Genomic DNA, 12,996 nt, shown 5'->3' with positions numbered 1-12,996 from the left:
GGGTTTTTTTATTTTTGCAATGCTGCATCCGCGCCGGAGGGGACGCATCGGACCGCGGGGAGACCCCTTGGCGGGCGTGCAAGGCAATGCATGTGTGCAGGCGTTGCATGGAGTGCAGTGCAATGCAATGGCAACGCGGCGCCCTGCATGCATGCATGCAACTTCCACCGGCGCTCCGGACTTGGCAGGTGAGGGGGGTCCCCAGTGGGCGGCAGAGAGAGCCAGGAGGGCGAAGGGGAGCCGGGGGGGAGCAGCGCTGCTCCCCGAGCCGAGCCCGGGGGGAAACTTCGGCGTCGTTGCGCCGGGTGTTGGAAGCGGAGGCTGGCGGGGGCCCCTCACCTGCAAAACCTGGTCGCCTCTCATATATTTCGTGCATTGCATTCATCGCCCGCTTTCTCCTCCAAGGAGCTCCCGGGGGCGCGCGTGGTTCTCCCCGTGTTATCCTCGCAACAACAGCCCTGCGAGGTGGGTCAGGCGAGTGGCCCAAGGGAGCACCCAGGGATTGTCCTGGCCAGGTGGGGTGATTTGAACCCTGCTCTCTGCCCGGTCTTCGTCCTCATTTAGCCCCCACATGTGCATGACTGTGCATGACTGAGGTTTTCCCCCCTCGTCTTGGCTATGGTGTGAGTCTGTGCTGTTAATTAATGGGGTTCTGCCTTCGGAGAAGATGAGCCAGCCCTCAAGGAGGTGATTATGTAATTTGCTAGCAATTCATGTCCCTCCCGGCGTGACGCTGCGCGCTGATGTCACGGGGCTGTAATGGTGGTGTGCCTCGAGATTTTTTTCATGAAACAAGTGTGCCTTTGCCCAAAAAAGGTTGGGAAACACTGGTCAAAGGAATAATTTCACCACTCAGTGCCACTTGGGAAATGTGAAATGTGGGGAAGACTTACTAGTTACTAAAGTCATACATTAAAATAGGTGGAAGGGGAAAAAATGAATAATATATGCATCCATGTGGTAAACTGAACATCCATCAAACCTTGAGTTTGCTAATCACTGTGTTTGTTGAGAAGAACAGCAAGTTGGATTGAACAAAAGCATTCACAATATATAACAAGTGTGTCAGCCTGCCATTCACACATACTCTTTATATTGATAATACAACTTTTATTATATAATACCCTTAAACCAATCATGACTTCAGGTGCTGTCCATAAAAGTAAAACAATAAACTTAATAAGCTTAAAATCCATTTAAATCACATATTTGGCTGAGAATTATAAATGTTGAGTAATCAAATAATGAGAAAACCAATAATGAGCATGCATGTGTGAATTGGTGCATAGTTACTTATATCTTGTCAATAATCTTCTCTGATGAGAATACAACTGACTAGCAGGCACAAGTGTATAGACTCACTGCACTTGATAAGTGTAGCTTGTCACATCCGTGTTAACAGCAAACAAAAGTACCCAAAAAACTTTTCAAGCAGGCATCTGGGTTTTCCAGCTGTGCCTTCTGCAGAGGGTCATGTGTCCAGATTGTCAGGATTAATTTTGCACCATTTTCCATTCCCCTTGCTGTCTTTGTCATGAAAATGAGAAAGCATAATGAGGAGAACATGAGAGGTATTAATAGTCTGTGCTAACTGATTCCATGTCAAAGATAATGGTCACATATCACAGAATGGTGCATTTAACCAGTCTCAAAACCAACACAGGCACGAGGGCTGAAAATGGCATCATGTAATTTCACTGTCACAACCACTTAAAAAAGATCCAGATGCAGTCCTCCCCTCTGTATATAGCCACTGAGGAAGAAGAAGCAAATATTCCAGTGCAAAGAATTCTCTATTTTGATGAAAATCATTGAATCATAAGCCATGAAATATTTTTCCCGTGAAGTATTTCCTTAGAAGATCCAGGTACAGGGGATGTAATTGCATTGACAGATCTTTAGTTTCTCGTGGTATGAGCTTCCTGACGTAAACATATCCAGGTATGGTTAAAAAGAGGTTTAGGGATTCAGAGGTTTACTCTTGCCCTGCAATGCTCTTCTAAAATGCTTACCGAGCTGACAGGCCTGGTATGAAGACAGTTGCATAACTCTTTTCTTCTCCCTGCCTGGTTGGAAAAGCAAAACTCTTGCTGATTCATTCATCCACAACACTAGACGCTCCTACTTTTTAAAGTCTTTAAATACTTCTGGAGGCAGTAGAACTGGTGTCTGGATGACTTGGCAATCACTTTGTTTTAATAATTGCTGTTTTCAAAATGGACGGATTCTTAACCCCTGTCCTACCCACCGGCCAAAATTTTTTCCTTTAACAATCATCCATCTGCCAGTCTAGAATCCTCATGGGGAATTTAAAATGGAAGGATAAAGTGTGGAAGCAGCTAGCTGTTTGTGTGAACATAAACCTGGCCCTTGTAGTAATTTTATTGCCTTATGCTTCTCCACTCTTGTCTAAAAATTCACTAGCAAGTAGACCTGAGATGCCATGATTTGTGCTGCATTAAGCCTCAGCTAATATCCTGAAAACAAACAAACAAACAAACAAACAAACAAACAAACAAACAAAAACAATTTTCTGAGGCTTTTTTGAGGATCACTTCTGTTCTTCATGGCATACCATGAAGTGATTATGTGCTTCATTGTCATAATACCCTGTGAGATAGATATGTAATATTGCCACTTCTCAGATGGGTAAATGAGGGTGAGAAGAAATAGCTTGGCTTAAAACATACAGAGAGCTATGGCTGAGCAACAAGGATTTAAACCTGGGTCTTCCCAAATTCTAGCATTCTAACCATTCTGATCCACCAAAATCCAATAACTTGGAACTTGTTGCTGTAAGGCAACCAGGGACTCAAACCAGGGACCAGGCATCTTACTCTCTACAGTCCACCAGAGCAGCTGACAGGTAGAGGGAGCTGTTGCTCTGCTGCAGTGCACAGAGAATAGCAGGAGACGGGCACTGTGGCCAGGTGTTCTAGAATTCCAATACAGTCCTGGCTATTATTTTATTTCCACAAATTTCAATACCACTGACATTAAGAAATAATATCATAGTGGTGAACAGCACAACCCTCCCCAATATAATTACACTCATGAATAAAATACAAAATGCATCACAAATCATTGGATCATAGATGATAGATAGATAGATAAATAAATAGATAAATAGATAACTTGTTGCTTCATCTGAGCAACTCATTGCTAAAGTCTGCTGTGTACTTGTCTGTAGAGCAACTGGCCATGTGCTGAATTCATTCACACACATCAGAGTAGAAGGCAAAGAACTGTGTGAAGTACATTTGTCTGAGTCCCACCCTTTTCCAGGAGTTAATTCCTGTGTTTTTTTCCTGGGGGTACGCATACCCCTAAATATTTTGTGAATCTTTGTACTTTAGTCCATTTACTTTATTTGTTTTTCCTGATTTTCTTGAGTCAAAATGAGAGTACCCGTAAACATTTTCAAAGAAAAAAATCACTGATTAATTCTACTGTGAAATATGGATAATGGAATATTCCCCCAAGGCACTGCCACAAACTGTGCACTTTCCCTCCATCTGATGAAAGATCCAAGGAAGTCCAGGAGTGCCTAGTATGTCTCACCATTCTGAAACATACATATTCTGGGCATACTTATATGTTGCTCAGCTGTTCTTCATTGTGAAGGACACCGTTTCAGTTCTGTGTTTATTATTTACTTATATGCCACTTATCTGCAAAAATGGCTTTCAAAGCTGTTACATGTTTCTGTCATTGGTTTTGTAAGATCTCTTCCCATGGTGACAGCTAATCTTACAGATTAAATAAATCTCACGCAAGATTGACTAGGATAATACCCCCAATAGATATCTCTAAAGAGATAAGATTAAGATTCCACAGAACCATAACATTGTCAAAGTAGAGATGATGGTCATCAGAATGTGGCCTGCCTAGTTTTCAATTGAACACACTTCTAAAATCCTCAGTGCAAAAAAAAAAAAGCTTCAGTAAAGTAAATAAAAATTATCGAAAGGAAGGTTGGCGCCTGCAATGTTAGCTCAAAAGCTGTGAATAGTTCCTGGCCTATACGTGATGGAAGAGCCTTGCCATGTTCTAAAGCAAGAGGTGGGAGACCTGTGGCTGTCCAAATGTTGTTGGATTACAGATCCCATTGGTGGTGCTGGGTTCTGCAGATTGTCCATGTCCTAAAAAATGTGCATTAGGATCTTAGGAAAGGAGGGAGTCAAAATATCATCTCAACTCCTGCTGGAATATTATTTATAGTATTGGGCAAATGAATCACATCATGACTCATCTCCCAAAACATCGTGACAAAAATAAATAAATAACAAATAGATGAAAAAACAGCCCGTCTCCTTTCTCAGAAACCTGATGAAGGCCGTTTCAAAGGAAACAAATGTCAGCTGTCTGCATGTGTGTGTGTGTGTGTTTGAGGCTCATTCCTATGAATAGATGGATAATTTTAAAATATCCTTAAGGCTTCAAAGACGATTAACAAGTCATTTACCCCCCCACCCCCTTTGATGATGCAAATGGTGACGATGACAGCTTTGTTTTCTCCTAGGTTGGGAGGGAAAGACTGGTAGTAGGTACAATTAATTCAGCGCAAGTTGTTTAATGCAGTCCTCACAACTTTCGCGAGATCTGCCAAGAGATCCAGGCAGAAGATTGGCTTGGGTTCCTCAAGCAGCTGTTCAGCTTCCCACTTTGCTAGAGGTACATTGTTGCAGTAAGCAGCTGCTGAGAGTGTGGGAGAGAGATACTGTCAAGTCGAAGCAACAGCAGCACTCAGAATTGAAAGAACGTCAATAGCAACAGCTCGCGAAGATGAACAGAGGGCAGTAAACAGCCTGCAGGAGTCAGCACAGGCAGGGCCAGCCAAAGACATATGCTACCTGAGGACAAGATGGCACCTCTCCCATTCCACATAAAAAGTAGAGCTGACTGGCAGTTAATGCTGGTAACACAACAGAGTCCTCTACTATACCTGAGGGTTCACATAGTTCTCTCCAGTGTCTGCCTCTTACTATCTGCTGCCTGAGGCAGTTGCTGCACTCTGTCGAATGGTAGGGCTGGCCCTGTTCATTGGCACAGATCATAGAATCATGGCCTTTTAAGCCACCTTTTCCAACTTCTCTGATCAATGCAGGAAATCCAGAACTAGACCATTTCCAACAGATGGCTATCTGGCTTCTGCCACAAGACCACCAGCAAGGGAGAGCCTTCCTTCCTTCAGATAACTAGTTTCCTTGTCAAACTGTGCTTATGCTTAAGGGGTTTCTCATGACGTTCAGCCCAAATCTACCCTCCCTGTAACTTTGGATCAAGTCCTGCCTCCTGGAGCAGCACGGAAGAATCTTTGCCCTGTTCTATGTGATGCCCCTTCAGGGATTGTGTATCTTCTCTTGATGTCATCATCTATGCTAGCCATGGTAGAGCTAATGCGCTGTATGCAGAAGGTCCAAGGCTTCGGTCTAATGTATCCTGCGACCTGAGAAACTTGCCATTTTAAATATTCCATGTGTCTGACTAGAATGGCAGACTCCATATCATGATGCTCAGCCAGTCGTGTATCAAACCTGCATCTGTTTTACTCCAAGGGTGTGTCTGGGAGGAAAAAGCCCAGCTATCTCTACCCTACTTCTCACCTTGTATAGGTAAAGTCTTGTGTTAATTGCATCTTCCTGCAGCATCCTCTGCCCGTGTGGGACCCCCTTCCCTTATTTGTCAATTGCTCCTCCAGCTGTCACTCACAATCACTCCAATTAAATAACATAAAAATGGCAGCATGCCTATAGATTTCATCAACCAGCAGCAGCTGCAGTGACCCTAGGTGTAAGCTTTTGATATGTTACTTTGCCTAGTACAGGACTAGTTAGACCAGTGTTTTTCTTTCCCACTGGATTGTGAGAGACTCTGGCACAGCCTTTGCAGCATAACATCCTCCAACAGAACTTGGTAGAATAATCACCATAGCATCATAGCAGTGGCTTTTCAAATATTGCTTTCAGTAGCTGCACTGTCATGCCTTACCTCTCAGTGTTTTATGCCCATGTTGATTCAAATGTCCAATGAAGTCCAACATTTGGCTTCAAAATTACGAGATTCTTCAAGCTGTTAACAATTCTGAAAAGGTACAGATTCAGGCATTATAAATCCCCACATATCTGAGAAAAACAGAAACAAAAATAGAGGAAGAAAACCTGAAGTAAGACATGTAACTATAGGGATGGTAATAAATTAGAAAGGGAATTCAATTCTTGCTAAGGTTTGGCACTTGAATAACAAATCCAACACTTCAATAACTTCACTTACATTCTTTGTGAAGGGTCTGGCATCATAGATTATTTACTACCTGCACATCTGTATGATAAATAATAGCTTAGGAGTTCTATTTTTTCTGCTACTTCAATTAAAGCGTTTCTTTAAAAATATCCTCAATGCAATTTTAAGGCAGGAGATGTGAGCTTGCTTCTAAATCACTGAAGCAAAAGAAATCATCAGGTATATTCATCCAACGGTTAGGTTTCCCAAATCAGTAGTAATGGTGGGCTTTCTGTTGATAGTTATGTGGTTCATAGTACAGATTTTTGTTTAATATGCATCTTCATCAGAGTCAAACACATAGGTGCTCCCCTCTTAACTAGTTTTTAAAATACTTGTTATAATACATGCAATACTTCTCATTTGTCACTAGGTGTCACTATAGCATCACCTACACTCTAGGAGAAAAATAAGCATTACCTTCATAGGAACCACATGGATAACTCCCTGGAAAACTGTCCATCCTTAATAATGCTCTATGACAGTTAGAGAGAAATCATCCGTGTTCCATTTGTGGAGCCTGCATTGTGTTCATACAAACAACAACCTTGAAAGAAAGTCAAATAGAATTACGATGTGAGTATAAGAGAATTTTACGATCACATGGGTCTAGGATAGTGCAAATGTATGCTGTAATATAAGTCCTGCAATTTGGCCACGTATTATCATTGCTGTGAGAAAACTGTCAAGCAGAATTTTAAGAAGGGACAATAATATTCTTTCTCTTCTAAAACGCATCAACATACTGAGTAATCAAGAGCTATCTACTCTGAAATGTGTGGCTTACAACAAGCTCAAAAAGTGGAGGGAATTAAACCTTGAAGGTCTAGAGGGGTTGCTGAATTTCAAGCTGCTGAAATCCAAAGCCAGCATTTACAGCACTGAGCAATGGTTCTAGGTCAACGTAGCTCAAGCTGTTCAAACACCCACTAGAATATTTTGTTTCCCATCGGTGTGCAAACAGGAAGTTGAGAAAAAAAGAAGTTGAATGAACCAATTTCTATAGCTCACTGCAAGCCTTGTGTGTAGAAAGCCCACAGGATTTTGCAGCCTGCCAAATACTGTGCCTGTGTTTCATTTTCCCCCTGGTTTTGTTTGGATAATAATTTACAAACACTGAGATGAGTTTACCATATAGAATGGCAAATTAAAATAATCAGAACAAAAACAGCTTCTGTGATATAATTTGTAGGGAACAGATCGAGTAAATGGCGGAGCTTAAATAAAGCATAGCACCTGGTAATTTTATAACTTTTAGGAAACCGGAGTGTATGGGCAGGAAAACAGTAGGTCTCGTTCTGTTTTATCTAGCACGATATATTGAATGAGGGGTGCTCCACTTGGTCTGTTTTTATTTCAGCAAGATGCAGCTTTCTGTGAAAGTGGTAAGAACTGAATGCGTGGCAAAAGAGCCATCTGATGGTTTCACTGAGACCCCAGATGGCAGCTCATCTTGAAGTTATGACAAAATATTTAAAAGTGGATTGAGCGGTGGTATCGGGCATAATGAGCATCAGGGCCGTTTCCCCCTACATTTCAACTTTCATACATAGGACGCAGCCTTATGGTGAGCCTTATACTGGTCCATGTAGCTCAGTATTGTCCAATGGCTGGCTGCAGTTCTCCAGGATTTCAGGGAAGGGGAGGTGTGAAGAACTGAACCTGGGACCTTTTACATGCAAAGCAGATGATCTACCACTGAACTATGGCCCTTCCCAGTAAGCTGCCTTTCAGCATGAACACTGGATTTGATCCAACGTATCCCTTCTTCCAAAGGAAGAACTCTTCCTCTACTAGAGACATCCCACTGGAGCAGGTTGGTTTCTGATGACACATTTGCTGTGTAGCCATTTATAATTGGTATCCTGATAAACTGGTGTCTCTCCCTGTAGTGAAGGGAGGCTCGGAGGCCTGGGCAGGCCGGGTTGTCCTCTTATATACCTGCTGGGATTGACAAGTCACCTGACCCTCACCTGAATCTCATAGCTCTCTTGTAGCTGCCTCTGATTAGTTATCATTTAACTCTTGGAAATAATTGGGGGAAATAATTAGCATCACACGTCATGTGCATGGAACTTGCCGAACCAATTAACCAACTAGAAGGATTACTGTTAATAGCACCAGTTTTCCTGTAACTTGATATTGCTGGATAGTTTTGATGAACTGCAAAAGCATTTTTAGTTTGCTTTCTGTTGCTACCCTAGAAATTTTCTATATTAGTGCCACTTTGTTTTCTACGATTCCTTGCAAATGAAGGAAAACAACTTTTCTGCTTGTATATGTTGATAATATAATTTTGGTTACTGAGGACAAACAAGATTGTACAAAAACAAGATTGGGTGCAGGCCTGGCCAGGACATAGGCGTCCTGACTGTGACAAAGGTGACCTGTGTGCTTGCTTGCTTGATTAACAGCTGTTGGGAACTTCAAGGTCCCTGCTCTCCCTTCTTATGGTCTTTGTACTGAGAGCCAGTGTGGTGTAGTGGTTAAGAGCGGTAGTCTCGTAATCTGGGGAACCGGGTTCGTGTCTCCGCTCCTCCACATGCAGCTGTTGGGTGACCTTGGGCCAGTCACACTTCTGTGAAGTCTCTCAGCCCCACTCACCTCACAGAGTGTTTGTTGTGGGGGAGGAAGGGAAAGGAGAATGTTAGCCGCTTTGAGACTCCTGAAGGGGAGTGAAAGGCGGGATATCAAATCCAAACTCTTCTTCTTCTTCTTCTTCTTTGTACTGGACCTGGAGACTCCAATAGAGAGCATTCCATGTCAAGAAGGAGGGCAAGTGGGTACTCTATCAAATGACAAGGCAGGAGTTACACGGAGCAGGGCCTTTTCACTGGTGGTGCCTATTGTATGCTTCCCTCTTCCCAGACCTGCTCTCTTTTGGCCTGTATTTTGGAGCTTTATAATTTAGGAAGACTTTGGAAGAACTGGTTAACAAGTCTTATCAGTTGCTGACGTATGAGCGGATTTTATTTGCTGTGCTTCTGGTGCACCAGGGTTTCCACCAGCGTAATAGAGTTGGCCAGGATGCCGGGAGGGATACGATTTACAAGCTTTCTCCATTATCTGCACAGCAGGGGGTGTTCAGTCAACAGTGCAAAGGCTGAGCTGAAGCATTCCCTGATGGTTACCTGCTTTCAGCAATAGGGGTCGTTGTTTGGTAGTACCCAGTTGGTTAGCTGTCAGATTCTAGAGCTCCCTATTGGTGGCTCTTAGGTAATTCACAAAACACAGAGTCCATTCATAAAACACAGTTTTCATTCATAAAGCAGTAACATAAATCACCATTGCTACATATAGGGTGTATATATCAGCGGTTGAATGTACAATTTTATGGCCATGCTGGTAGTGTAGTACTTATGCGACTGTGAATAAAAGGTGGCTGGGCTCATTGGCTCGGGGTTTGGGGGGGGGGAGAGGTGTCAAAACTGATTTCCAATAAGTGCCCCCCCTTTATTTCCATAACAAGTCCTTGAGTTTGTACTCTGAATGGTGACACCAGGGACCTAGAAGGTACAGGGCTTGTCAGTCCAACCTCTGCACAGTCTCATCAGGGATGACCTGAAGGCAATTGGAGCAATTGGGCCAACTTGGGCCCCGTGGGCTGCTCCTAAGGGGGCCCCTGCACCAGGGCAATCTAGATGGATTTTATTTTGCAGACTTTGGCTGTGAACTGGAGCCCTACAAATAAATAAATAAATAAATAAATAAATAAATAAATAAATAAAGTTGCGCCCCACTGCTACAAATTGGGTCCCACTGGCTAGCCCTGAGTCTAATAGTTGCTGGGCCTGAGTTGCTTTGCCCTTGCATGAAGTCTTGGATTTACAATTTTGGGAAAGAGGAGAGTGTGGCACTCGGGAGCGGGCAGGCTGGTGGGGCTCCCTAGACTTAGAGGCCCGAGTTACCCTGCCCTTGCATGAAGTCTTGGGTTGGCAATTTTGAGAGAGGGAAGGCTGCCCACTGGGGAGTGGAAGGGCTGGCGAGGCCCCTTAGATTTAGAGGCCCTAGGCTTCAGCCTACTTAGCCTATACATAAATCCGGCACTGCTCAGCACAGTGCAGCTATGATCTGAAACCACCCTAAAACAGCTCCCATATATTTGAAGAGATGTCAGTTGACTATATTGGGAGTTCTATGGGAGTTCTAGGCAATTTATGGACAAAGACACCAGTCCCTACTTGCCATCGCTGGAAAGGTCTTGACATCCCATATGGGGAAAAGTTTGGTCTGCTTAAGCTTGGTTTGGTAAAAAGAGAAAGGGTTCCCCCCCCCTCTGAGATGAGAGAGGTCTGCTATCAAGAGGTCTACAACAAATCTGATTTAAGCAAATGTGTGTGGGGGTTTTTCGAGTCTTAACCTGACACTTTGGCTCTATGAAATGGTGGAGGTATTACTGCAAACACAGACCAGTCACTCACAGAAACAGCAGTGTCTTGTGGGGGGAGGCAGTTTGGTAACCCATGCCAACTTTATTTAGGCTGGCAATCAAAAAGCACAGATCAGGCCCTCTGCCAGCCCATGCTGGCTGTGAGAGTAGCTAGGGATCCAACTGGTTCGGGATTTCATTCTGGATCAGGGAGTATTTTAATGTTGTTGTTTTTTTTTAAAAAGAATTATTTAAATTATGAAGTTTCCCATGCCATCTTGTGATATTTTAAACTCTGTGTTAATAAAAACATCACGGTGCATAAAATATTCTACATACTGGGATATAGGATGATGTTCTGAAGATAATTCATATTATACCATGGTGATGCCAACTGCCTTAGTTTGTAACTGTTTCTATGAGTGCAATATATTTCTCTAAATACCATTGGCTCTTCCACAGCTCACTGTACAGAGGCCTTCTAGATTAATATATGTTCTTTAATAAAGACACTATCATGCAGAATTTAAAAATAATTCTCTGTTTCCTTACAAGCTCGGCTGCAGAGTAAAGGAATCTGGAGACAACAGAAGTCTCAACATCGCCATCTCTTGGAGACTCTTAACATTTGTTTTAGCCCCTGTACTGCACTTTAAAAAACTGAGCTGTAAGTCATGACAAACGGAAGTAAACAGTTGGCAGAGATTATAGGAGTTACTATGCAGCAAACAAAGGGAATTTGGTGGCATAGACCTCCAAACAATGGATGTTCAGAACATATTCTGAAATAATTACAATTTTATTTTTTTAAAAAAACATATGCTAGAGTCAAGGCATGATTGGATCAGTTAGATGAAAAGGAGTGGGTGGCACATTTTAGTGGCATGCATAAGTTTCAATCTGAACCAGTTTTCATTCATAAAGTGAACTTAAATGAAGAAAAATAAATGATTGGCCAAAATGAACTGGCATCTAATGAACAGACAAATAAAAAAAGAATCAAATGTTACTGTGCCCGTATTCAGAAGGATTGAGACAACAGGACCTTTAAATCATGTCTTAAAAGCAAAACGTGTCCCTCCCCAATTAAATAGGACTTGTGCCAATTAATCAGCAAAAACTGACTAAAGTTGCAATGCTTCACCAATTTATTATCATAGCCATGGATCGATTACGGTGCATCTGCTATGCACATGGAAGGTCTTAAATTCAATCCCCAGCATTTCCTGGTAGGACTGGGGGGAAATCCCAGTTTGAAACCCATTGCCAGTCATTGTGGACAATGCTGAGCTGAATGGACCAGTGGCTTAACTTGATATATGACAGCTTCTTATGTTCTTATTTGAAAATAGATCCTACTGAGCACAATAGTATTTACTTTCCAGTAACCAACCACAGGATCGGGCTGCATAACTTTCTCTGTTAAAACTGATACTGTGGGGTTTGTTTTTTTGCTCAAATTTGCTTACTAAACATACCAACTCTCCATGCTTTAATTTTTAGCCTTTCCTAGCAAATCCCCTCAAACTAAGATGTCTAGTTCTTCAACTCTCAATGAATATTCATTTTGTGCTACTCAGTCATTTTGCCCTTACGTGATCAGAGCTCTTCAGGGTTGGGGGGGGTCAACATTTTGTTTGCTCTACTCCCTCAGAGGCTTGATCACCATATGTTCAAGAATGGATCTCTGTACAGGAGCCTACATGCACTCACCTGAACGTGTGTGGACTTCCTGTGAATAAACCCTATGAAATTGGAGGGTACAGACCACAGCAGATGCATGCTTGGACATGCCACATGGAGGCAAGGTTGGAAGAAGAAGAGTTTGGATTTGATATCCCGCTTTATCACTACCCAAAGGAGTCTCAAAGTGGCTAACAATCTCCTTCTCCCTTCCTCCCCCACAACAAACACTCTGTGAGGTGAGTGGGGCTGAGAGACTTCAAAGAAGTGTGACTGGCCCAAGGTCACCCAGCAGCTGCATGTGGAGGAGCGGAGACATGAACCCGGTTCCCCAGATTATGAGTCCACCTCTCTTAACCACTACACCACACTGGCATGGACATGGACACAAGACACATAAAGGTTGGGCGTGCTGAGGAGGGAGAACCAGTGGATGTGATAACAGTTTCCCCCCTCAAGCATATAGACTGTACTTACACTGATCACGTCCTCAGGGCTGAGGTCTACTTAAATTGCTCGCAGTTGAGATAACCCATGAGCAACACACAATCTTGTGGTTGCTCTCCACAGGGTTCCCACAGAACAACTGTGGCTTCAAAAACAGTGGCCCATATTAGCTTTTGCAAGTGCTCAAGCTTAGCAGGAAGAACAGAAGGGTATCT

General features: G+C 42.9%; 1 long non-coding RNA gene across 5 annotated transcripts in view; it reads right to left on the bottom strand.

Moving 5' to 3' along the window:
* LOC309514356 overlaps window positions 1–12,996 on the bottom strand; it is a 509,382-nt gene that overhangs the window by 44,738 nt on the left and 451,648 nt on the right. For all 5 annotated transcript variants that reach the window (XR_014211943.1, XR_014211944.1, XR_014211945.1 and 2 more), the window contains 2 exons: window positions 6,703–6,829; window positions 5,992–6,084 (listed from right to left, as the gene is read on the bottom strand). This is a non-coding gene — a long non-coding RNA (uncharacterized lncRNA). The remainder of the gene's footprint in view (window positions 1–5,991; window positions 6,085–6,702; window positions 6,830–12,996) is intronic.

This window comes from Podarcis vaucheri (assembly GCF_965113315.1).
Source record: "Podarcis vaucheri genome assembly, chromosome: 11".
Lineage (NCBI taxonomy): Eukaryota > Metazoa > Chordata > Lepidosauria > Squamata > Lacertidae > Podarcis > Podarcis vaucheri.
Note: the sequence above shows the minus strand (reverse complement) of the source record. Positions and strands in the feature narration are given on the sequence as shown.